Here is a 27803-nt window from a genome sequence, read left to right on the forward strand (position 1 = left end):
GTCACCGGTGTTAAAGAGTGTTGCTATTCATAGGCCATCTCAAAGGAGATTTCTCAAAGTTACAGTTTTAGGCTTGATATTTTCTTAGATAATATTGGGTGCATCCCAACACATAGAAAATTATATGTGAGCATTGTTGTTGTTGGGTTATTTCTCATTGGTTGTGGTCCCTAAGCACATAAACATAGCCAGTGCAAGAAAAAAGAGTTCTAAAGAGAAATGGGGGAAATATGGGGGCTTTTTCAGTCATGCTGATGAGTAATTCGAAGTTTGTATCCCATTCCGCATTAGCATGGAGAGGTCTTCAACTTCTGCAGTTAAATATGAGTCAAGAAATTTTCCAGCATATGAGGAGCAGGAGGAACCCATCTCATGCAGACCATCTGTGGATGGCAGTGAAGACAACATAAATTATTCCGATGTTGATGATCATTCATGGAATTTGTAGTATACTTCAAATGGAGAAACTTATGATGATGAATATGATTATTCTAATGCCATTGATATTGATATTGCAAGAATGGCAGGTCTCGCAAGGCATTCTCTTTCTGATAATTCTGACGTCAATCTTGAGAAGGGTCTTGACCCCGAGGTGAAGGCACTAGAAGGGAATGTGCCTTCTGATCAATGGAGGCAATTAGACAGAATTGGGAACCAGTCTGAGAAGGAGTGTAGAACATTCCATCATACTTTGGAGAGCAATCAAGATTCAGAGGCATCTATTGTGTTGAGTTGTTACTTCATGGATGATTTGGTTGTTGCTCACAAGCAGTGTGCAAAGGCCTGGTTCAAAATCAGGGGCAACAGGTTAGTTTTTTTGTGCTAGTGATCATACTTTTTAGTTATCTATACAGTTATTTCGTATTGGCTATAACACTGTAGACTCAAATGCACGTCTTGATTTTATGTGTTCATATTCCCCTTGTCGTAGGTTTTATCTTAGATTCCTATCTATGTTATCAGAAACATGAAACATGACCAGGGGACCTATTTTTCATTTTGTTCTTGTTGTTGTATTTATTCATGTCTTGACACTAAATTAGTGCATTGCAAATCAATTTAGCATCTGTAAAATACAGCGTGGAAGGTGGGGTTTATGCTTGTATCTCTTAAAACCCTCTAGCTCTGCTTCTCACTATGTTCCTGCTTCTATTCCTTTTTCCCACTTCTGGTAACGTAGACACATATCACTCTTTGGGTGAGGGGCTCTTCTCATTAGTTGTTTGTGAAACAAAGGTAGCAATGTTGGAATGTTTTCTGGATCATGTTCTTCACATTTTTCATCTGGACAATATGAATGGTTTCAGTAGAAATTATTAGGTTTATTTTCTAGAGCCTTGCTTCTTTTGAACGATTTTATCGATGTATTGTAAGAGCACATAGAGAAGCTTTCACAAATAAAATCATTGAATTGGTACTGTAGGTGAGTTGTAAAAATCAGTGTTTTAGAAGCACCGTATTAATTATACGGTTTGTCACTTCCCTATAATTAATGCTAGTCATATGACTACTGTAGACAAGTTGCTTAATTTGCCATCAAAATGCCTGTTAAATAGATACAATGGCCTTGTTATTCTGTGTTGTTTGACTTATCCATGTACCCTTCCAGATCAGGCTATTTTAAGGTAATAAGGTTCTGTCTTTGGTTAGCCATATGTAATTTGCACTAGCCTTACTTTCATTTTAGTTTTCTTGCATCCCTTTTACTTTTATCGTGATCCAAGCTAATGAGCAGAGCAAATGGTCTAAAAAGGAAATTAACAGCTTATCTTATCAACCTTAACAATTTCACGTAAGTGGGGTTTAGAATCTAAATTTAATACCAACTCAATAATTTTTTGTATTTGGCATCAAAATCAGTCCCATCGAAGGAGTAGGAGTAAGTAGATTTTAAACTGACCTTCATTATTGTTGGCCATACCTAGTTTGTTCATCTCTATTTAGTATTAACACCAAATTTCAATCAAAAGTGGTTAGATCCCTTAGGCATGAAACATTGCTGAGTAATACCATAAAACTTTGTATAGTCACATTTGGACCCTGAATAAAGAAAGTAAATGCTATGCTATCTAGATCTACAACAAAATCATGAATTGTTGCCTCTTTGGTTTCCAAAATTGAAAATACGCAGCTGAACCTCTGTCCAGAACAAGAATACCATCTTCATTTTGTCCTTATATATTCTCAAGGAGGGAAGCCAGAAATCTCTTTGGTTTTCCAGATGTTTCTTGAGTTAAAATAATTTGGAGCCTCTAGAGTGACATGAAGGAACTACATTCCTAGTGATAACTCCATCCATCTTCTCTCGCTTTTTTTTAATAGAAATCGTTATTGGACTGCAAAATCCCATGGTACTCATCTGCTTTGAAAATTCATTATGACTGAGTTCAAACACGGCTTTAAGAAAATTTTCCAGAATGGTATTTGGTTATGGTCCCCTTAGAGGATGCTTGCTTCTTTGTATTCTTGAAGGTGGGTACCAATCCTTGATGTTCATCCTTAAGCAAAATTGCTAGATTGAGAGAGTGGAGATCTATTGAATATGTGTCAAAATCAAAGAAAGATGTTGGCCTTTGTTGTGCACACAATGGTGCGTCCATTCTCCTCTTGTATGCATACAATAATTCCTCGATGTGGGATTTGATCTCAGTGAAAGAGAAAACTATTGTACAACTATTTGTTAATCTATATCAGTGGTGTTTGCCTAAACAAACCGTAACATTTTTTGATGTTTCTAGAGGTTGGCATGCTTGCTTGATGTGTAACATATTATATAAGCAGAAACTCCTCTCCTTTGTGCACTCCTTTTTTACAACTTACTTTACGGAAGGTCTTATTCTCATTTTGTTTCCATCTGAATTCAAATGTCTATCTCATGGATAGGAAATTTTGATATTCATCATCTTGTTTCTTCAACATTGTTATATATTTGGCCAAAGGCATTGTTTCCACACTGGAGATAGTACTTGTGTGCACCATGTTCCTTAGCACATAATTTAATCAATGGTAACATGGAGGGTGGTTATACAAAATTCTAAAGTTCTTCCATAATTGTGGTTTTGTTCTTATCGTTATTGAAGGCCTTGGTTTCTCATACTAATTAGTTTGAAAATGTAGAGCTCAGTCTTTAACGGGACATTTTATCAGGATATTTCTTTCCTCACATCTTTATATCAAAATTTTCATTATGATCTGCATGGGCAGGTTTCTCTGCATTGAAGGTAAATTTGTCTTTTGCAATTTATCTATGAGAAATTTCATACGATTGATTTTGATGATATCTTTGCGCCTCAACTGTCTTTTTTGGCACCCTCCTTTGTTCCATCATTTTGTGGTTTCACGTTCTTCTTTACAGTGTCTTTGTCTACATAGTTTTCAACAATCTTGTCTCATTCTCTGTATATTTCTCCCCTCTTTGTTATTCATTACCTTGAATGAGCTATGCCACCATTGAAAAAATGATGTAAGTGCCCGCATGTGATCTTTGAACTTATAAGGTAGTTGTCTTTGGAACATGCCCTTTATTTTAAATAAAAGAGGACTTTTATGGAAATCATCAAAATCTATATGAAATATGTTTATTGTGCATTTAACCATCGGCCAATATTCAAGATTAAATCAACCATGGTCATCCTTCTAACTAGTTGTCTTTTTCCATTCTTCTTGCTTGACACTATAGTCAATTTGTCCTTTTACAAGTACCTTCCAATCTCAACATTATCATCTGGTACTGCTCCAATGATAGCTTAGAATTGTTGGTGCCATCAATTCAGGGAGAGCTCAATCTTATTTCTCTTATGTTCTTTTCATGTAGCCTTCAAGTTTTCACCTTCACTCTATCCCTCTCTATGTATTTTCTTCATCTTTATTATTAACTTCAGCTTTATTCTTGCAGACTTATAACTCTGTTCAAGTATAACTCAAAAAATCTAGTGGAGAAGAGATTTATGATATCAAATTTCGAGGAGAAGTAGAGGTGGTTTCCAATGATGATCAATTCAACGATGCTATTAATTCACCTAGGTGGTAATGCGTTCCTGTGATACATTTATGCTATATTTGTCTGTTGTCCCATTTTAAGGTTTCATGTTTTTTCATAGCATGAGATGAAAAGATCCTCAAATAACTTTCTTTACATGTGTATGGATATGCAAGCCTATCAGTAGTCCATTTCAACACAATATCAAATGACCAATGCAAGAAGATTTCTCCCTTTTTCAATCAGCTATGTGGAAGATATTGTTCTGTCAACTTCTTGAAGGTACCCACAGGCAGAAGAATCTGGTAAGGACTAATATAAGTGACCGATGATGACTGATGTTGAATTTTTGTAGATATTTTACAAGCATTGAAGTTTTAGATCAGATTGTGGATCATATCGTAGGGAGTAAGGGCTAGTGTAGTTGAACGATGATGACCTGCATAACTTTTGTACATATTTTAGAAGCATTCATGTTTTACATCAGATTGTGGGTCAAATTGCATATAGTAGATGAGCTTGGAATTTATGCTAAAAGACAAAGATGGTTTGTTTTTTGGAAATTGATGTATAATATGATTTTAAATTGAATTAATTTTATTATTTTGTGATACATTTGAGAGAAAAATGAAAATTGTGTAACTTTCTCTAACATGAATTTGTTTAATTGATGAAGGTGGACACTAAAAAAATAGTGTTGTATTGAATTGTTGGTTAATTATACATGCATTTGAGATAAAATTGTAGATTGTTTAGCTTTCTCTAACAAGGACTTGTCTTTAATTGTTGAAGTTGCATACTGCAAATATATATATATATATATATATATATATATATATATATATATATATATTCGCAATGTATGAAAGAATTTATTGTACCCACATTCAAGATTTACAAGAATGGTGTCAAACTGAAGGAAACTATTTTCCCAAGCCAACAAGGCCTAGAAAATTCAGTGAAGCATTATTACAGCCTCTAGACAAAAATATGCAATCTTTATCTGCAACCATTACCATATCATTCACACATAAAAATAAATAAATAAATAAATAAATAAAAAAATACAAATAAAAATGGATTTGATTCATATATGAAGTGTATTACCCGATTTATTACTCGATTTTTTCTAAGATTCTTTGTTGCCTCATCCCATTCTCTTCAAATATTTTGCCTCCGAGGCCAATTTTTCCCTATTCATGTTTATGTTTAGCCCTAATGGTGATACATGAATACTCAGCAGAGATATCCTCTACGAATAAGTATATCAATCTAATGCATTTGCAATTCAATATTTTTATAAACATTTCAAATCGTTGATCAATTGTAAACAATTTGCAAATACATTCTCATTTTTATTTATTTATCACAAATAAAACATTATCAAATTGGTGGGTGTTATGGGTTCATTTCCTGCACTTGAACAATTATATGGCATGGTGCATAGAGACTGCACATTTGTTCATACAGGACTATCATATATTAGATCATGGAGTCAAACTATGTTATATATACATATATATCACTGTCATGACAAGTCATCATCAGGTATTCAATTTCACATATCAACATGTCATCAAACATTCATCAAGGGTAGTGTCATATAATTAGAGCAGTTGAAAAGTGTATCTTCATACTTCAAGGATCACCACATCCCTTATTTAACATATTACACAAATATTTCATTAGAGTACTAACACTATCAATTCAAGGCATCCATTTATTACATTTTCAAATTCACTCTAGTGTTAATTCGTCATAGGAGATAGAGTTATCAAAACCTTAAAGGTAGTCACTTACAACCACGTTATCACTGTAATGCCACCTCTCATATCTACCCACTTCCATTGGCCTATTAGAGGTAAACATGATTTGAGGGCTACTATGACATGACTCAAACTCCTAGATAACCTTAAGGAAATGGAGCCAACAAAACAAGACCTTACTGACTTCCCTCAGGGGTTACAAGACCACCAGGAGCTAACCAACCACTCCAGGTGCTCAACCCCTAAGTTAACTTTCTTTTTCAGTTAACTAGACCCACAGTTTCTCCCATGAAGAAGCCTCCAAGTGACTATAACCCTCCAATCACTCCCACAATCTTGCTTCCCAACGATTGTAGTCTTTTCCCTCAATTTTGTGCCAGCGACCCAAATATCTAATCCACTTTTTCAGGGCTAGGATCTAGACCTCTACCCAAAACTTAATGAAACTACCAGAAATGATAGATAACATAGAAACACATTTTCTAACATAAAACTTAATCTAGGACTTGGCCTACCCTAGTCTAACCATTAAAATCATTTCGTCAAACACATTGAGAACATAAGATTTACAGGTCATGAATGCATATCTGAAAATAGGGATCTGAAACTTATATGAGGTTTATGGAGAAGGACTAATTCCCTCTCACAATAGCTACAATAACATTGATTAGGTCATGAATTCATTAACCATTCATTTATCAATCAAACGTGATAGGAGCCATGACTTGAATCTACCATAGAACCATGCTTATAACCGGCATATAATCAGATAAATAAGAATGATATAAAAACCATTAAAGCCACATAATAACAAGTACATTTACTCATGAAATACAATAGGAACTTATCTCTTATTGACATATGTGAAAGCCAACTAAGTCATGGACTTCCACATACCACCCGACCATAGATTGGGTTGAACCAAATATTTCTTTTAGCCAATCACCCCCGTGCCATATTCCAAGCATGAATGTGGGATCTCATGGGATAAATAAATGTACAAAAAAATAAGGGAAACCATGGGTTAAACCACCTCCACCCCCACACTACCGTAATCTCACCTAAATCGGTCCCGAGATGTCAAAACGAAAGAGAGCTTGGATGCCTCAGAATTCCTTCATCATCCCTTCAAAAATTTTCCACTGGTCCAATCCTCTCAAGGATCTGTAAAGGCCTGTAATACCAAGGTGCCAACTTGGAACATGATCCAATCCTCAAGGATCTCTTCTTGGGCTTGATGCGCAAATACACATGCTACCAAACTTGAAACTCCTTAAACGCCTTATGCTAGTCTACATAACTCTTTTCTTGTCTTGTACTTACTTTAGATTCTTCTTGATAACCTGCATTTCATGTTCCATCTCTTCCAACATGTATGATCCAATAAGTGCCTTGTTCATTGGATCACTCCAGCTGATGGGAGTGTTACAACTCCGCCCATAGAGTGCCTCAAACGGACTCATCCTCAGTGACTCTTTATAACTGTTGTTGTAAGAAAACTCAACCAGTGGATGATGGTCCTCCCACTTTCGTTGCTGATGCTTGACATACATCCTTAGCATATCTTCCAAAATCCTATTGACCCTCTCTATCTGTCCATCTGTCTATGGATGATAAGTTGCACTGAAGGCCAACTTTGTACCCAAACCTGCAAATAACTCTTTCCAAAACCTGGAAGTGAACTTAACATCTCTGTCTGACACAATATTCTTCGGAACACCATGCAACCTCACTATCTCCCTGATGAATACATGTGCTACCTCACTAGTTGAATAAGTAGTCTTCACTGAAATGAAGTGAGCTACCTTACTCAATTTGTCAACCCTAACCATGATAGAATCATGTTGCTTCGTTGTCCTCAACAAACCTGTAATGAAATCCATGGAAATGACCTCCCATTTCCATTTTGGAATCGAAATAGGATGCAACAAACCAGCTGGGTGTTTACACTCATCTTTCACCTGCTGACAATCCAAGCATCTAGACCAAAGTATGCCACTTCCTTCTTCAGATTCAACCAATAGTAGAACTTCTTCACCATTGTCAATGTCTTCTGATATCATAGGTGACTTGAATATGGATTGACATGAAACTCCCTCAAGATAAGCCTCTTGATCTCATTGTCATCTAGAAGATAGATTTTGTCCCTAAATCTGACCAAGTCATCCGTTGTGAGATGATAATCCACATCCTGATCACTTTTACCCCATTGTAACATGTGCCTAAGTTGTTGATACCTGTCATCCTGCTATCCTAGCTGTAAGATATAATCCTGTAAATATGTCCCATAAGATCTCACCACTGCAACATGTTTTACCTGAATTCTCCTACAAAAATCATCTGCAACCCTGTTCTCCTTTAATGTATCTGATCTCAAATTTAAAATCATTAAGTATGGTCAACTATCTAGCTTTCCTGACATTCAGATTTTGTTGGTAAAACAAGTACCTCAGCCCACTGTGATCACTCATCAACACAAACCTTTTGCCATAAAGATAGTGCCTCCACATCTTCAATGCATGAATTATCGTTGCCATCTCAAGGTCATGAGTCACATAATTCTGCTCATTCTCATCCAGTTTCCTTGACTCATAACACACCACCTATTCCTCCTGCATCAAGGTTCCACCAAGTCCTCTGTTGCAAGCAGTTTTTCACACCACAAACTCTTTTTCTAGATCTGTAATCTTTAGAACTGGAGCATTTGTCAACAACTACTTCAATTTCTCAAATATTGTTGCACATTCTTCAATCCACTCAAATTTCTTTCCCTTCCTCTATTAGGATGTAATAGGATATGTGATCCATGAGAAGTTCTTGATGAACCTCCTATAGTAACCTGCTAGCCCCATGAATGATCTGACATCATCCACATTCTTAAGAGTTTCCCACTCCATGATAGCCCTTATCTTTTCCGGGTCCACTATTATGCCTTCCTTGGAAACAACATGTCCCAAGTAGTGTACCTTTGTCTGAAAGAAACTATGTTTTCTAATATTGGCATACAATTGATGCTCTCTTAGCAATCTCAATACTGTTGCTAAGTGTTCTTCATGTGCTTCCTCATTCTAATAATATATCAATATATCATCAATGAATACAATCAAAAATGTTTCCAGATAAGGATGCAACACACTATTCATCAAGTACATGAAAGTAGAAGGAGCATTGGTTGAACGAAAAGGAACTACAAAAAACTCATAATGCCCATACCTCATCCAGAAAATAGTCTTGTAAATGTGATCTTCTTTTATGCGTACCTGATGACACCCTGATCTCAAACCAATCTTTGAGAACATGGATGCCCCCTTCAACTATTCAAACAAATCATCATTCCTCCAAAGTGGATACCTATTCTTGATTGTTACCTTGTTCAGTTGCTTGTAATCAATGCATAACCTAAGAGTACTATTATTCTTCTTCACAACTAACACTAGTGCACCCCAAGGAAACACACTTGATCTAATGTATCCCTTGTCAATCATTTCCTTCAACTGCAACTTCAATTCTACTAACTTTGGAGTACTCATACTATAAGGTGCCTTCAATGTTGGTGTTGCCCCTGGTTCCAACTCAATAGAAAATTACACTTCCCTATGAGGAGGAAACTCTGCAATCTCTGTTGTAAACACATCCTAAAACTGATGTAACACAGGATACCTATCGAATATTTCTGCATCCTCAACATCTTTACCCTTGTCATTGGAAATATGGGCTACAAATAGTACATACCCCTTTCTGTGATTGCGCTTGTCTTTCATAATTGTAATCATCCTCACTGGTGTAGGCTTCTTATTTCCCTGTAAGCTTTGATTTTCCCCATTATCATCCAAGCACTTAATAACCTTTCCATAGCAATCTACTTTTGTCCTATGGAGATACAACTAATCCATTCCCAAAAGAATACTATACCATCCCAATGGAAGCACATTGAAAAACGTCATTGTACACATACCATTCAGCTTAAATGTACAAGCTCCCAATGATGAACTCTCTTCTTAGTACTTGTAGCCAACTACACCAACCAAGACTCTGCATGTGCTTCTTTCCTCAAAACACACTTATCCACCAGGTCAGGATTAACATAACTATAATTAGATCTAGGGTCAATCAAAATAGAAACAACTTGACCACAAATATTACCTTCCATATCAATAATGGATGCCTCGTGATCTGCCTGCTTGTTGTCCATAGCTTCATAAATCCGAGGAATGTTATGGCCCACATCCCCAATAGTTTGTGCCTTCTGAGCACTATATATCTAAGGTATGCCACCCTAGTACAATGGACAATCCTTCTTCTGATGATCTTTGCCACAAATCCAATATTCCAATGGTCCTCTACCATCACCTCTCTTATGCTACTCTCCAGGCTACAACCCATGTCTCTTCTCAACTGAATTGAACTACTTGTAGGGGCAATGTTTTCTTTCTCACCTGCATCCTGAGGTATTCCCTGCTTTGGTGGCCACTTCCCTTTAACTTTATCATTCCCCTTCAAATCACGATTAGGCTCAACTTTACGCTTTGACTGCTCATAACAACGCTTTAGTTTCTTGATGGCTTCCTCCAACGACCATGGCTCATCAAACTCAATCTAGTCTCTATATATTGCTGACAACCACTGATGAACCTTTGAATCTTTTCTTTCTCATCCTTAAGGTAAGGCACATACCTCAATAGCTTTAGGAACTTGCTAGTATACTCATCATTTGTCATAGAACCCATATACAACTCATAAAACTCCTTAGCTTTGTCATCATAATACCTCTCAAACAGGTACTTATTGAACAGTATCTCGAACTCATACCGAATCAAATCTTCTTCCTGAATGCCCTTGACATTCTTCATATCTTTCCACCAGATATTTGTCTTCGCTTTCAGATTGAAAGTGGATATTTTGGCTCTCATGTTCTTTGAATAGTTATCCAATTTGAATAATTTCTTCATCCCAAGCAGCCATGCCTCTGGATCTTCTGATTTCTTCATCCCTCCATCAAATGTAGGTGGCTTGGCTTTCTTGAACTCCTAAGGGAAGTACTTACTCCTCCTATAAGGATGATGGTAGTGACGATTGTGATGATGTCTCCTAGACGAGGAACTAGAGTGATACCCATACATACTAGTCCTCCCATCAGGTGCATCCAATGATTTTCCATCTCTAACTGTATCCCCTCTATCCAATATGTATTATGACCAAGACCTGTTACCATACGCCCCATTTGTCTTCTCTTCTAGTTCTTGATTAATCCTAAACTATCCCTCTCTTTTCAAGTCTGACAAACTCTAAAGGATGACTGCATTGACCTCTGCCTACTTTTCCTGAGCCATTGCAAGTCTTTCCTGAGCCTCAACCAACCTATCATTATCTGCTTTGCAAATTTTGATCTCTTCCCTCAAACTCCTCAATGTGTCTTCTATATCAGGAGAATACTCATCTCCTTGTTTCCCAAATGATCTATAGGGAGAGTCACGTGAATTGTATTCCACCATTGTTCTCATCATATTTGATTCTCTTCTTCCTACAACCATGTCAAATAAAAAAAATAGATACCATAACCAAAATCATAACTCAATGACGTTCAGGGGAGTCTTATCTCATCTGCAAAATCAATCCACATTAGTACAATACATGGATACTCATAATCATATCAATATGTCAACATCATGCATGAAAAAACAAACTACATACCATGACCTCATGCATGACAACCATAACCATGACAATGTATGCATAACCACATTCATCTAGGCATCCTGATCCAAGTGTTTGAACCATGCTCTGATACCACTCTGTAATTCCACCTCTCATATCTACCTACTTTCACCGGCCTGTCCAGGGTAAACATGAGTTGAGGGCTACTATGACATTACTCAACCTCTTAGATAACATTAAGGAAATGGAGCTGACAAAACAAGACCTTACACACTTCCCTCAAGTTTACAGGACCATTAGGAGCTAACCAACCACTCCAGTTGCCCAACCCTTGAGTTAACTTCTTTTTCAGTGAACTAGACCCGCATTCGCTCCCATAACAAGGCCTCAAAGTGATTGTAACCCTCCAGTTGCTCCCACAATCCTGCTTCTTAGTGACAGCAATATTTTTCCCTCGATTAAGTGCCAGTGACCCCGAGATCTGAGCCACTTTTTGAGGGTTGGGATCCAGGCCTCTGCTCTGGAGTTAATGAAATTCCCATAAATTATAGATAACACAAAAATAAAGCCTCTAACATAAAATTTAATCTAGGATTTGACCTATCCCGGTCTAACCATGAAATTCATTCCATCAAACACATTGAGAACATAATATTTATAGGTCATGAATGCATATATGAACATAGGGATCTGAAACCTATCTAATCTTTACCAAGAAGGACTAATGCCCTCTCACAATAGTTGCAATAACATTGATTAGGTCATGCATTCACTAACCATTCATTTATCAATCAAACATGATAAGATCCATGACTTGAATCTGCCATAGAACCATGCTTACAACCAACATATAAACAGATAAATAACAATGATAAAATAGCCATTAAAGCCACATAATAACAAGTACATTTATTCATGAAATACAAGAGGAACTTATCTATTATTGACATATGCAAAATCCAACCAAGTCACAGACTTCCACATAACACCCAACCATAGATTGGGCTAAACCAAATCTTTCTTTCATATCACCAGGTGCCATATTCCAAGCATGAATGTGGGATCCCATGGGATAAACCAATCCATAAAAAACCAAGGGAATCCAAAGGTTAAACCACCTCCACCCTCACACTACCGTGATCTCACCTAAATCATTCCCGAGCTTACAAAACCAAATTGAGCTTGGATTCCTCAAAATTCCTTCACCATCCCTTGAATAATTTTCCTATCTCCACCCACTTGTTGAGGGCTTCCCAGAGAAAAACATCTCCACCTCCAACCCATGGGATTTTCCTGAGACCACCTCACTCGGATCCAAAACCTTCCAGAAATCCAAAGCTCAACCAATAATGAATCCCATCACACCCTGGCTATCCAAAAGTGGCAAGGCAAGGTGGTATTAGTTAGCTCTCTGCATGAATATTACATATTGCATGTACATATGGGAGCTTGCAAAAACCACTCCACATCCATCAAAGGGAACCACATCTAGTTCCACTTCATTAATAAAATCAACACTAATAGCAATTTTTACTGTTGTGTTACCTTTAGCTCTACATCCATATTTACCCATCCCAATGGAAATGGGTTTAGATGATCATGAACTTCCAATATTTATTTGTTAACCAAATCTATTGCAATGAGATTCACCTATGATATTGAGTCAAACAGAGCACTAATTTTGTCTTCTTGACTAGTACTTTTATGTGGAAGCATTTGGTCATTTATTTCTCTTCCTATTGTTGAAGCCTACTTAGATTCACCTCTTTCTGCACTGGCGTACAAATCATATTCTCATCCACATTCGAGTTTATTTTAACCTGAGTGCTTGAATCAATGGCCATGAGGTTCTTATTATTATTGGATTTATTGTTGTTGTTATACGCCATTTTTCACATTTGGTGAATAGGCCTTCAACTAGATCAATAAACATCCTTTGACCTCCTTCTCATCATCCTTGCACAAGCCCTAAGTATGACTCATTCTAATCCCATATTTTCTACCTAAAAACACCTTGTTTCATTCATTTTAAGGACCAACGCTCTCTAGCCTCCTATTGGACAGCATTGACTACCAAGTTGCTCCATTATGGCCTGCGCTGATCACCTACAGGTTGTTCAGTATTGGGGATGCATTGATTCTAGAAATTCAAAAAAAAGAGAGAGAATCTCAAAGCCTCTTATTCCAGAAGCTTCCAGTATCTATTGTTACCATTTACCTCATATAAAAGTCTCGAATCCTATCCTATCCTACTTCGGTGTTTTCATCCCTTGTCCCTTGAGATTATCCTCCCATCAAGAGTGGATATCAAGAGCTAATTAGTAAAAGGATAAGAATTCATGAACTACCTCCTTCACCTATATATTTACTACCATCCATAAGCAAGGGGTTGGCTTTTGGAGAGTGATTCTACCCTTATGTTGTCGATGTGAGAGATATCATTCCATGCATTAGGGTGATTAGAGGTGCACTTTGTGACAAGGAAAGGACAAGTCAACTTGGAGGCTCTTTTACAGGATCAACACCTATTTTTGGTTGGAAAACACTCCATTTCTATTAATGCAAAGAGTTATTTGTTTTCCTATATATTATGTTATGGTTTCATATATTTAAATACCATGTTGATCTATTGAATAAAGTGATTAGCTGATGTTGCATAGATTCGATGGATCCTTGGCTTGTGTTATATGACTGTGCAGGTTCTAATAATAGCAATCGGAGCTAGGATTGGAGCATTCAAGCCAAGGAAAGAGTGAAGCGTACAACAGATTCCAGGTAGGCTTCAGCTTGTTATCTATTTAATTTAAGGAAAACATTAGTCCCTTTGTATTTCTATTGTTCTAGATCAATCCACCAAGCCTAGGGAATATACTTTTGTCCGCAATCATAGATTCCGCATAACAAAATGGCGACCATACTGGGGATCGATGTATTCCCTTGGTATTTTCTTTGTCCATTGTGCTTGTCTTAACTCTTTTCCATACCTTTACTGCATTATCCAAACAATAATAGATAGAGAAGACATTTCATTAAGTCTCAATTACAATCCTTGTGTCGGAACTTTGCATCCCTAGACCAATTCACCCTCTCGTCCTTTGACGTAGCGTTGCACCCCTGATGAGCCTTCTTTGTGCTTGCGTTTCATAGCACTGGTGCCTTCTTTGCACCTGCATTGGCCCTTGTTCATGCACAATTTTTTCTTTACCTTGATTTTCTCTCTCATCATCCTTCTTCCAGCTACTTTTCCTTGAGTATTTGAGTGCCTTGTGGTCTCTTTGAAGCCTCAATATGATTTGCTTGTGGTTTTGTGTTACTTTGATGAGAAATTGTTTAGATTTCCCTTTTTTCTTATCATTAGGTCATTAGAAAACTGATTTTTTTAGTTATTGAGTTCTCAAAAGAATTGGTGTTCCAGTCATCATTCTAAAAAGTTTTCTTTTATCAGTGATTAGACACACATCTTAGTTTTCTCTCATTTTGAAATTAAGAGGAAATTGAAAAGAAAAATATATTTGCATTTGCATCTAGGGTTTTGTGTGTGAAATTGGAATTCCCTAGTGTGAAACTACATATTTTTGCTTTCATTTTTGCAAAAACAAAATCCCCCTCAATCGTCGAGGGGGGGGGGGGTGTTGAATTGTGTATGAGTGTTAATCGCCTTTAAGTGTCATCTCTTTTGATTTTTGAAATTTTCACCCAATTTCGTTTTGAGTCCTATGTTCATGAAATCTCATATTACGTTTGATTTCATTGGAATGCTATTGTGTTTGTTTTGAAGAATTCTCTTGCATAGATCACATTTGCATAGTTATAATTCTCATTTTCACAACAAGAAAGGAAATTGTGCATAGATTACATTTGGATAGTTTTCAGGGGAATCGTGCATAGATTACATTGGATGGTTTGGCATCTTTTATTGCTTTGAATTGAATTGGAATAGTGAAATTGAAAGATCTAGTTAGGAAGCTCTTGTTTGCTACATATTTGATTGTTGCATCATTGTTTGCACCTATTTGCTACTCTAGATAGATTTCATCGAAAATGAAAAGAGTTCTTTTTTCATATTAGTTGCATCATAGGTGTGTTCAGGTGACATCGAGTTTTGAGCCTTGAAACTGAAATCTAATTCGAGATCAACTCTAAAATTCACTTCAATTAACCTAAGGAACATTTGAAACTTAACAACACATTTATAGATCTAGCCTAGACACGTGTTCCAGCGTCGTTAAATGTAGGAGTTGTCATTGTTTGCCAACGTTGTATCTTAGGGGTGAAATCTTGTTGCACGAATGTGAGTGTATAGGATTGTTCTCCACGTACATTTGGATATATTAGACGGCGCTGCACGCATGTAAAGTATATGGGAATGCTCTCATCGAAAGGTTACGCATTAGACGACACTACTATGGACTGCACTTCCACGTACCATCGAGTATATTTTAGAAGTACCCTATAGTTTGCTATCCTCACCATAGATAACCGAGTCAGTCGCCTTGTATACCATGATACACTTAACACAACATTCAGGGAGATTTCCTACACATACGTTAAGTCCTTGGTTCTCCAAGGTGTATATTGCAGTTCACGATTGCTTGGTAAACTTCTTTCCTAGTTTACCCCTTTATTTTATTTTGTGTTGTTAATTTTTAAAATCAATTAATTGACCGTGGAACAACATCCTTACCGTGGAAGAACTCCTTAGCAGATCTTAGGTTGATACTAATGGAAATAGTTCCAGAGTCCACCAGTCAAAGAAAACCTTCTGATGGAAATCCTGGTCCTTTTCCTTCTTTTTGAAATATTGGTGCTCCTTATATAGAAGCGTTGTCCCTTCCTGGATTTACCATTGTTTTACCAGTTTGGTTATTTTCGACCTCCTTGGTTCTGAATGTCCAAACTACTTCTCAACCAAGTAGTCCTCCACCTTACCAATATCAACCTCAAGTTGATACTAAAGTTAACCCTTTTCCTTCTTTGCATGTTGTTTCTTCATCCCTTTCTTCCTGCTCATCTAGTAAAATTCTTGATTCTAGTAACCAGGAAGCTAAGAAGAAGAAGAAGAAGAAAAATAAGTGGGTGAGCAACCAAGCAACCATTGTTACCAATGCAACTAATGTTGAGAAACCTTCCAATCATCACTATAAAGTTAAATTACCTTGCAAGATTTGTAAGGGTGGCCACCTTCTTAGAGATTGTCTTGGTATTCCCAAGATATTAGAAGTGTGGTCCACATGCTCACATTGGCCTTTGTCGTCAGCTTCTAGAGATCGTGTTGGTGACAAACCCTCAACTAGTGATAGTAAGGTCTATGAGAAAATGGGTAAAGTCAAATTTCCTTGTAATTTATGTGAAGGGAATCATCCTATTCACCTTTGTCCCTATATGGATGAAGCCTCAAAAGTGTTGGAAAACCTTATAGCTTCTCAAACTCGTCTTCCAGCCAGTTATCGAAAGATTTCTCCCAATTCTCCACTAGTTGATGAAGTGATTGATCATAATCCATCTCCCGTCAATCCCACTCTCTCTGAACATGAATCTTATGAGTCCATTCCTGACCAACCATTGGTTGAGAAAATGGTTGACTCAATTCTAATGAACTAAGGGATAGTTCTCCCATTCCCATGGCGCAGGGGGTGAATCCTCCCATTCCCTTAGTATAGGGGGGCAATCCTCCCATTCCCACAGCACAAGGAGGCATTTCTCCCATTCCCACGACACCCCCTCTAGGTAGCATGGTCACTTCCTTTGAATGGAGACGACTGGCACGATATCATCTTCCTCCTTACGTGCCCTTCCAAATCATAGTACAAGCTTATAATGTGGTTGTACCTAGCACAATCATAGATGAAGGAACATATATTAGTATTTTGTCCTCAACTACTTAGCAAGCTTTAGGTACTCCACAACTTGTGCCCGTTACCCAGAATTTGTTTGGCTTTTAACAGAGGAACCAGTCAACCGTTAGGATCCTTCCTAAGTTTCCTATTACAGGAAAGATTGTCTATATCAATGTGATGGTTGTAATTTACTCCTTGGGCATGACTATGTGTATGTCATGGGAGCCCTTGCCTCTTCACTCTTTTGTGTGATGTGCTTCCCACATGATGGAAGAATCATGACCATTTACCAGCTCTCATTTGTTGGTCCTAATTTGACTCCTAATCAACCAACATCCCTAAATGGTCCTTATATGCAAGTAGTATCTTCCCCGCCACAGGTTAATTATGTGGCAACTTGTCTCATTCACGTACCTACTGATGAAGATGAACCTTTCATTATCTACTCAAATTCTTTTGACCTAGATCCAGTAGGTGAAATGGTGAATCATTTATTGGCGGAATTAGAGTTTGATTTGTCCATTGGATCCTTTGATCTCTTCGAGAGTGTTGTTCTCCTATTTGATGAGAACATCTTGGAAGTCATGGTCTCTTGGAGGCCATGATTTGATTTCGGAGCAAAGTTCCTTGTCTTGTGTCAAGCTCGTTAAAAAATGAAACAAGGTGTCATGAGCATAGTTATTTTCTTGTGTCAAGCTCAGTAAAAAATTAAACAAATCCCCTTCCAATTCAAGTCTTTGATTAGATCTCATAAATTCTTAGTCGATTCTTTCAATTGATCTCGTAAATGAACCTTAATTCCATCCACCTATTAGTAACCCATAGTCTACTTAGGTGTATGATATGAAGCTTGGGGGGAATGTACCTCGAATTGAGTCATTATGTTGGGGACATGCAAACTTATATCAAACATAGTTTTCCTTTGTTTCAAGCTTGTGTAAAAATGAAACCAATTTCAAGCATAGTTTCCCATGTTTCAAACTTATGTAAAAATGAAACCATTCCAACTTTACCTCTTGTGATTTCCATTTTATATCAGCCTATTTATGCTAGACGAGCCTTTGTTTTCTCATTCCATCATCACCATATGCTTGGCCAATCATACGCTTTAACTTGGTTGTTTTACCCTTGCTCGGGGAACCGCTACAATGAGTGGTCTTATTAGCCAACCTCTTGACCTCTATGTGTTTTGAGCATTTCCACCACGACCGAAACTAGTTGTTACCCTCTATACTACTCGTTCCTCTAGGAGGAGTCCTCTTTCAGCTCTTTTCAAACTCCAAAAATATGAAAATATTGTTGAGCACTTGCTTTTTGAACTCGTTAGAGTAAATGAAAAGACACATACTGAGTATAAGTTTAACCCTTTTCCAAAATGAGATAAACTAACAACGAAAAAGGAAAACCTTAGTCTAACATGGCTAAGAGGTTCTCTTAGGTATTATTTTTTGCCTTTTCAGACCTAAGGGACTATCTACAAAAAGGAACATCTAGAGTTTTATTTTCTACCTCTTTTTCAAACTCTCTAAACATGAAAAATATGTCGATTTTTACCTTAGTTGGACTCGTTAAATCATCAAACAACGATGGACTCGTCATTCATGACAATACCGAACCACTCCTTCTCTAGGTTCATTAAATATTCTCAGAGGGATTTATCTGAAGGATGGACTTATAGATCAAGCATATGTTATCTTCCTCAACATTGTTAAAAAATAAAGAGATATTGACCATTATGTTTGGGGAAATTGGGAAAACAGGGTACTCCATTTTTCTAATGGCAGTGAGTCACTCTTGAACACGACACTCTTCCACTTCATCTTCATGGCTGTTGGGTTGGGAAATATTCTTGTCTTTTGGTTTATCATACCATTTCAAAGCCTCCACTTTTGGTTTTGGGTCAATGTTTCCAACTCCATTCAGTGTCGTCATTTTGTTTAGGAGAAATCATTCAGTTAATAACTTCTACAATACTCTTAAACCTTCGTTTCATGTCTACCTTTCCTGATCCAGTTCCGTATCAACATCATTTTGATAATTCTGTCTCAAATCAACATACCTATTTCGTGTTGTTGATGAAGGATGCATCAAGGCCCTCATGCGACGGGTCGCTTCCTGTCGACATTAGCTCATTATCCAATAATTTGACTTCGAAACACCCCTTAGTACCTTGGTGCTTTTATACATTAATGGCAAGCTTCCTAGCTCTCGGCGACAGGTTTACCTCATTGGCCTTCGACCGAAATATTATGTGTGATGTTCGACATCAACTATTTTATTCACACCATAGGGATTGTACTAGAGTACCTTGAGAACCATTAACATCATTAGTGGTTTCTCTCATGTTTGTTAATGACTTACATCATTGGCTAGTAATCATATGGTGTCTACCATGTTCGACTTGAGCTCATTGATTCACATGGTCAGACTCGTACATTGGTTGGTCATGTGAACAAGATAGAAGACCCCGGATTTAGTTTCATCCATCTAGGTTGTGATTTCAAGAGTAATACAAGATCACAATGTATGATGGCTATGATCATATAGGCATTCATCCAGTCATGGGTCCACCATTAGACATATGTGGACATGTATTTTGTTCATTGTACATGTAAGGTTAGCTTATGTGCTGAGTATGGGTATGTCTCCCTCAACAAAGATATCATGATGTAAATGTATTGTAACAGATGACGATTTCGCCGGTTGTTCTTGATCCCGACTTGTTACAAGGTAAAGCACTTCAGTCATCACCTATCATTTCTGGCTATCTCTTTAGGGGGGAATATGTTATAGGCCATTTTGTCACATCTGATAAATAGGCCTTCAGTTGGATCAATCAACGTCCTTTGACGTCCTTCTCATCATCCTTGCACAAAGCCCTAACCATGACTCATTCTAATCCCATATTTTCTGCCTGTTAACACCTTGTTTCAGTCATTTTAATGACCAACATTCTCTGGCCTCCTACTGGACAACGTTGACTACCAAGTTACTCCATTGTGGCCTGCGTTGATCACTTACAGGTTGCTCAGTGTTGGGGGTGCATTGATTCTAGAAATTCAAGAAAAAGAGAGAGAATCTTGAAGCCTCTTAGTCCAAAAGCTTCTAGTATCTATTGTAACCATTTATCTTAGATAAAGTCTCGAATCCTATCCTATCCTACTTTGGTGTTTTCATCCCTTATCCCTTGATCTTATCCTCCCATCAAGAGTGGATCTCAAGACCTAATTGGTAAAAGGATAAGAATTCATGAACTACCTCCTTCACCTACATATTTACTGTCATCCATAGGTAAGGGGTTGGATTTTGGAGAGTGATTCTACCCTTATGTGGCTGATGTGAGAGATATCTTTCCATGCATTAGGGTGAATAGAGGTGCACTTTGTGACAAGGAAAGGACATGTCAACTTCAAGGACATCTTTTACAGGATCAACACCTATTCTTGGTGGTAACTCACTCCATTTCTATTAATGCAAAGATTTATTTGTTTTCCTATATATGATGTTATGGTTTCATATATTTCAATACCATGTTGATCTATTGAATAAAGTGATTAGATGATGCTGCATAGATTCCATGGATCCTTAGCTTGTGTTATCTGACTGTGCAAGTTCTAATAATAGTGATCAGAGCTAGGATTGGAGCATTCAATCCAAGGAAGGAGCAAAGCATACAACAGATTCCAGGTAGGCTTCATCCTATTATCTATTTACTTTAAGGAAAACATTAGTCCCTTTGTCTTTTTGTTGTTCTAGGTCAGTCCACTAGGCCTAGGGAAGATACTTTTGTCCGCAATTGTACATTCTGCATAAATGTGGTTGTTCAGGTTAAATCAAAGTTACCAACTTAATGAGAATTGTAACTTTAAAATAAGAACTCTAGCCCAAAAACCCTTATTTTTGCAAAAAAACATGAAAAACTTCACGAAAATGAAAATTGTTGACGTTGCGTCCACTTCTTTTTTGTTCAGGTTGAAATTTCAAAAAAAAAATAGCAACGACATCAAAAACTAAATCTTTTGTGCAATAAACATGCAAAAACACCCTGAAAATGAAAAGAGTTGATGTTGCATCAACACTTTTTTTGAGTTAAAATTCCAATTTTTTTAACAATGGTATTATAAACTAAAAATTTTGTGCAATAAACATGAAAACCGACATGAAATCAAAAAGTGTTAATGTTATATCAACATTTGTTTTTGGTTAAAATTCCAACATATTTTAGCAATGGGTCTAAAACAAAATATCATGACTTCGAAAAACCTTAAAATTCTAATAGTTTTCGATGATAGCGTTAAAGATAAAATATTACAACTCAAAAAAACTAAAATTTCCAACAATTTTCAACCATGGCGTTAAAGATAAATATCATGACTTTGAAAAAATTTAAAATTTTGACATTTTTTTAACGATGGTGTTAAAGATAAAATATCACAACTCCAAAAAGCCTTAAAATTTCGACATTTTTTAGCCATAGAATTAAATCCAAATATCGTGAGCATAAAAAACCTTAAATTTTCAACATATTTCAATCATGGCATTATAGGCCAAATATCATGACCAAAAAAACCTCAAAAATGAATACCTAAATCAAAGAGTCATTATACCAAGAACAATTTTTTTTAAATGCTAAAAGTATAGCTCTTTTAAAATCTTAGCCTAAGACAACTCGACACATTGCAATGAAAACTTACAAATAAACCATCAAATTGACACGCAATGGGGGCAGACTTGACTCATTGTAACAAAAAATTAAAATTCAATAATCAAATTGACACACAACAAGGGTAAACTAGAACTATTGTAACTAAAACTTAAAAATCAACTATAAAATTGATACATAGGGGGTTGAGTTGTCAGTCAAGCATCAAGAGAGCCTCTCTAACCAAAAAACGAGTAAAGAAAATAAATAAATAAATGAAAACAAAAAAGCAAAACAAAACAAAAAAATTAAAATTAAAAAAAAAATAATAATAAAAAGGTTTTAAACAAATTGAAAGTAAAAAATCAAAACATAATGAAAAATAAAATAGAAATTTAAAATGAACAGAAAAACAATCAAATATAAACAAATTATAAAATAAACCAAAAACATAAAATTCAAACATTTTTTTAAATAACCATAAAGGAGAAAAAATAAACATAAAAAATAAGAAAAGAATAAACAAAATAAAAATACAAGCAAATTTGAAAAAACAATGAAAAATAATAAATTATCACTTGAATCACAAAATATGAAACAAATTAAACAAGCGCTACATAGTAGCTATTTCGGCTTAGTTTAAATATAGGTAATACATTTAATAAATAAATAAAATGTAAGCTTGGCGGTACATTTTCATTCATTCATTTCAAATCATCAAGCAGGTTGCAACCATAAAAAGTGTTCTGTAGCCTCAACTTGCCCGGTTGGAAACTAGGTTTGTTGTCCACCAAACCTCATTGCATGCCATCCAAAACTTAAACAATTTGAGTCTATCTATCATAGCCTTATAGGCCTTAACGTTTGGAAACCATCTACATACCATGTAACTATAAATAGAAATTTGAAACGACATATACATCAGAACTCAAGTAAAAATGATATCAGACATTATCTTTCATCCATCTATTCATTAGATGACTCCACCAGAGCGGGGTCTTTTGCGCTTGAGCCTGGAAGTTCAGATTGTGGCTGACAGGGAATGTGGCGCTCAATTCAACCAAGGCGAGCATTCTATTGCTTGATTTGCAATTGAATGAGCTGAAGTTCTTTCTGAATCTCCTGAAGACCGTGGTCACAATTTGAAAAAATAGTTGGAGAAGGCATATTGGCTTTGGCGACAATGCTCTTCGTCATCCAAAAGAGAGGGGTAGATTGCTTTTACAAAGTAAGACAGTCGCAGGTATGCCTGGGATATGGAATCAACCCACTCCAATCCTCCGTTGGGACTTCGATTTCTTCCTTCTGGTTTAATTCCACATCCCAAGACGAAATCAATTGCTTCACCTGGGCAGGACTGTTTCCTACAAGATATGGGCGTCATATTTCCTGCCACGTTGTCTTTGAGGCTTGCCTGAAGTCGATCCCCTACTCTTTCCTTTACCAGTTGAGAATTATGGCCTTGACCTCCACGCTTAGAGGCACCAACACCTAGAGAAGACTTGACCATGGTGAAAGAGGAATACACCTTTCATCCAGTTCCTCAACCCTATCCCCGCCTGTGACCCAACCAACAACGTAGAGGACGGACAGAGAACTTGTTTATGCAGACCTAGTGTGATAAGATGACATGAAATCAACATGTAATTGACATTAAGCTTAAGCCTAAGAAGAGGACTGTAAAACATGAGCGAAACCTTCCTGTGTTGCACCCCACCAAGAAACGATAGCCCAAACCAATATAAAGAAAAAAGAATGAAACTTCCAAGAGTAAAATACCTCCATTAAAAATTGACAATGATCCCCCTACTCTCATTCACTTGAATGGGATCATCGAGCCCAAAAACATGGCTTGGCACAACTTCCCTTACCCTTCCCTTTCGTAGGGTTGGCCATATTAATTTATCCCCAACCCCATATAACCCACATGCAATGTACAAATTACATAAGACCCAAAACATGTAAAACAATCCCATACAAGATAATAGAGTGTCGTAAAAAATTGAAACCGACGTAATGTGAGAGAGAGTGCCATTATAGACAGTCATAGAAACTTTCCAAACCACATAGAAAATGGCGGTCCCCTTCTTACGCAAGGCACATAGAAAATGGTGGTCCCCTTCTTATGCAAGGCACATAGAAAATGGCGGTCCCCAATCCAGGGAAAAGGATAAGGATAAAGACATACCAGGTCGAGAGCGCCATCCACTTGCAGAGACCAATCGCAGTTGAGGTTCCTCCCCGCACTCCAAACTCCTCGAACTAGTGCACAATTATCTAAGACCACTGAATACCACTAGGACCACCTTGAAGCCAAACTAAATGTCAGACATATGGGTTCGTGAATACTCTAGCTCCCACCACCTGGATTGTTAAATCTCTGCCAAACCTCACTTCGTAATTTTGTTGATGGTTGCGACCATCCCTTCCCTTAAGCTGGAAAATCGTGCGAGGGCGTGGGTGAGGCCACCCACCATCCCCTTTATAAATGTGATTAAAAATGTCCACAATTCATAGACAGATCCTTAGCCGGCTCACACCCTGATCGGGGGAATACATTTAATATAATAGAAGACCTTGTAGTGCAAGCTTAATTTGATAATGTCTCAAATACACCTAGAGTTTTAAGTGGCTTTAGCATCTCATAGCAAATAGAAAACAAATTTACATGTATTTTTTATTTTTAAATTCGTCTATTTTTGTGTAAAAGGAATCCAAATGCTAAAAATAAGAATATTTGAAGTGTTAAAGAAAAAATTAATATGTAATAGGGCAGACAAAGAAGCATATGAAGTAGCCCACAGGGCTTTGGATTGACGGTGAATGGGTGCACTGTTAAGACACTCCTTGCGATAGGTCACTAGTTCAAATCCCCCGTGGGTGCTTACCTACCAAAAAAAATCATATGAAGTAAAATTGAAATATTTTATTTATCTCATATAAAAAATTTATATGTATGAACAAAGGGAAGAAAGCATAATTTATATACATATGGTTCGAAAATGCATTAGTTAAACTTATCTTTATTAAGAAATACATTATCATATAAATAAAACTTTACATATATACTATTTAAATTTATTGTTTTTATAAACAAGTGTTATGTAGTAGATATTACATGTCACTTAGTTTAAATATAGTTAAATTGGAGTTTGGATTGCTGACAAGTTATGAGCTAATCAATTAAATCTTTGATGAAAAAATAGATATGAAAGTGAAAACGGTGATTTTTATTGAATGCCCTACCTCATTGGTTGTAATGAAGCTCTATAACTATTTCTTTGACAATGTTTTGTTCAAATTGATATGGAGAAACTTAGTTTCAATTGAATGAGATGTGAATTCTAGGAAACTTGTTTTGCACGAACATTTGTCTCCTACAATGTTCATGGGCATTGTACATGATTGATATAGAGATGAATGTAATTGTGTCTGTGGCAGTGAAGACAAGGGATATGGAACAAAACTTTTATTGTTATCTCTCAAATTATAATTTCCATTATTCAATTCTAATATACTAACTTTAACTATAAAGAAAATCATAATTTCTGCAACACATACTTATCCTATATTATAATATTAAACGAGAAACATTATATACAACAAATAAATTTTAATGGGTGAAATGGAGTAGAAAATCAAATATCAATATGATCAACTGTGAACAACTTTTATTGAGTGAAATGGATTAGAAAATCAAATACCAATATGCTCAACTACGTAAATAAATAATGATATTTAAAAAGAAACCTAGACATTAATATAAACAAAAGCGTATACACAATTTAAATGATTCCTCTTCAAAAATACTTATAAAATAAGACTATGGGTGATAGAAATAATTTTTACAATGGGGGCTTAAACTTGGAGGCATGTTCCCAACCATTCTTGCTAGACCACACGAAATACAAACCTTAAGAGACAATTGTCAAGAAGCTCACTACACAAGCTTGAGTTGACCTCACGGCTCAAGATTTAGGTCCTTTAGATGTGACCTACGGGATTTGAGTACATGATTCGTTTGCCTTGAAAGACAAGCCATGGTAGGAGCAGTGAAGCCATCCATTCTCATCCAATCTCTCTTCCTACAATCAACAATAATAATTATCTTCTAAATTACTCCAATCCCATAATAGTTAATCTTCGAGTGTAGCATAAATAATAGCAATTTAGCGAGAGAGGAGAAAGTCATTGGGGACACTCATCCTCAAAGGCTTTCCAATTTCCCTCGGCATCCTGCCAAAGAACAATCTCGCGACCCAAGATCTGGAAAGGCATGGAAAACTTAGGGTTTGGGTCTTCAATTAAATAAATTGGATACCAATGATCTCTCCATATAAATTTCCCACTCTCCTCTACGTCATGCCCTTTTTCAAATTCTTCATATGAAGAAGAGCAAAAAATGGTGGGTGGAGCTATAGTTACAGAAACCACATGTAAATCCCACCTCCTAGCAGTAAAATTCTTTCTTTTTCTTCTGATAGATTGTTCTTTAGTTTTCAAGAATGAGAAATTGTAGGCTCCCTTGGATTTATTATTATATTGGTTGTTAATTTTGGGCAAGAAAGTGGTGAATACAATAGGAGTTCCATTGATTAATGTGTCTATTGTGCATTACAAAAATCTTCAATCTGCAATAGACTATATGATGGCATGTGAATGAATTCAGAGTATTTAGTCATCTTCTTCAAGTTGTTGATCCCTCTCGATTGTGTGCTCTCCACGGATTTTCTAACTGTATTTTTTTCATATCAGAAAAAACCACAAAGCATAAGAGGAAATGGAAACTAAACGGAGAAAGGAAAAGGGAAAAGGAAACATTAGCAAACATTGTCGCAAAGGGGAGGATGCATAGTAGTGTTTCCAATGGAATCGAAAATGGGAAAGGGAAATAGTTGTTGCTTCCAAGGAAAGAAAATTATAAAAAGGTGAAGGGAAACAAATAAAGTCAAATTAAAAATTAACAAACCAAAAAAACACTATGATTAATGGAATTGGAATTGAAAATAGAGGGAAAAAAATCATAGAAAAAGAAGAACAAAAAAATCTAAGTCAAATTAAAAAGTAATAAAATTTTAAATCTAAAAAAAAAATTATTGGAAAAAGTTCTTTTAATTATTTTTTCCTCTTTAAAATTTGTCATCTTAAACTGAAAATATGGAAAAACAATAATTCATAAAAATGGAAATAATAAAAAAGGGAAAAAAATCAAAAAATTAAATAAAAAGGAAATAAAACTAAAAACAAAAAATTTAGTAACTAAAAGAAAAATAGAAGTTACTAAACAACGCCCATAATAAGACCTCAATCAATCACCTTACAAATAAATAAATTTAAATAATAATAATAAAATAACAAAAATTGAATTCTCAAGGTTAAACTACGGATAAGCGACATAAATTTTTGGTCAAAGACAAATTAATATGCAATAAAAGGGGAAATTGAATGTGTAATACTATGTGGTATAATAAGTATGTTATTACTCATATTTTTTTCCAAAATATGTTACTATGTAATAATCAAGTAGAAATTTAGGGGAGGCAGGAGCCGGAGGGGTACTATGTAGCCCCGACGAACAAGTTGAGACAAAACACGCATGGGGATTAAGAGTGGCCACCAATAACAAGGCTGAATTATTCGCCTTGTGGAAAGGATTGGACCTTGCTCAAACTCTTGGAATAAAGAGAATAAAAACTGTGGGGGATTCCTTGATGGTTATAAGAATGTTCTTAATACCAAATGCCCATTCTTATGATAACATGCCTTCTGTAGTTAAAAGAATAGTTTATCGGTTGGAAAAAATTGAGCAACATTCATTTTTCCATGTTCTACACCATCTAAACAAGGTTGTCAATGAAATGGAAAATCATGGAGTGCTTTTGGGAGCATGGAATTACAACATTGATGGGAGAGATAAGGGTTAA

At 36.2% G+C, this 27803-nt stretch overlaps 1 pseudogene; it reads left to right on the plus strand.

The window, feature by feature from the left end:
* The first annotated feature begins 292 nt into the window (after nt 1-292).
* LOC149141914 (uncharacterized) lies at nt 293-27803 on the plus strand (annotated as a pseudogene).

Source organism: Pinus tabuliformis, chromosome X (assembly GCF_031772625.1).
Source record: "Pinus tabuliformis cultivar Carrire ecotype Pingquan chromosome X, CPIR1, whole genome shotgun sequence".
NCBI lineage: Eukaryota > Viridiplantae > Streptophyta > Pinopsida > Pinales > Pinaceae > Pinus > Pinus tabuliformis.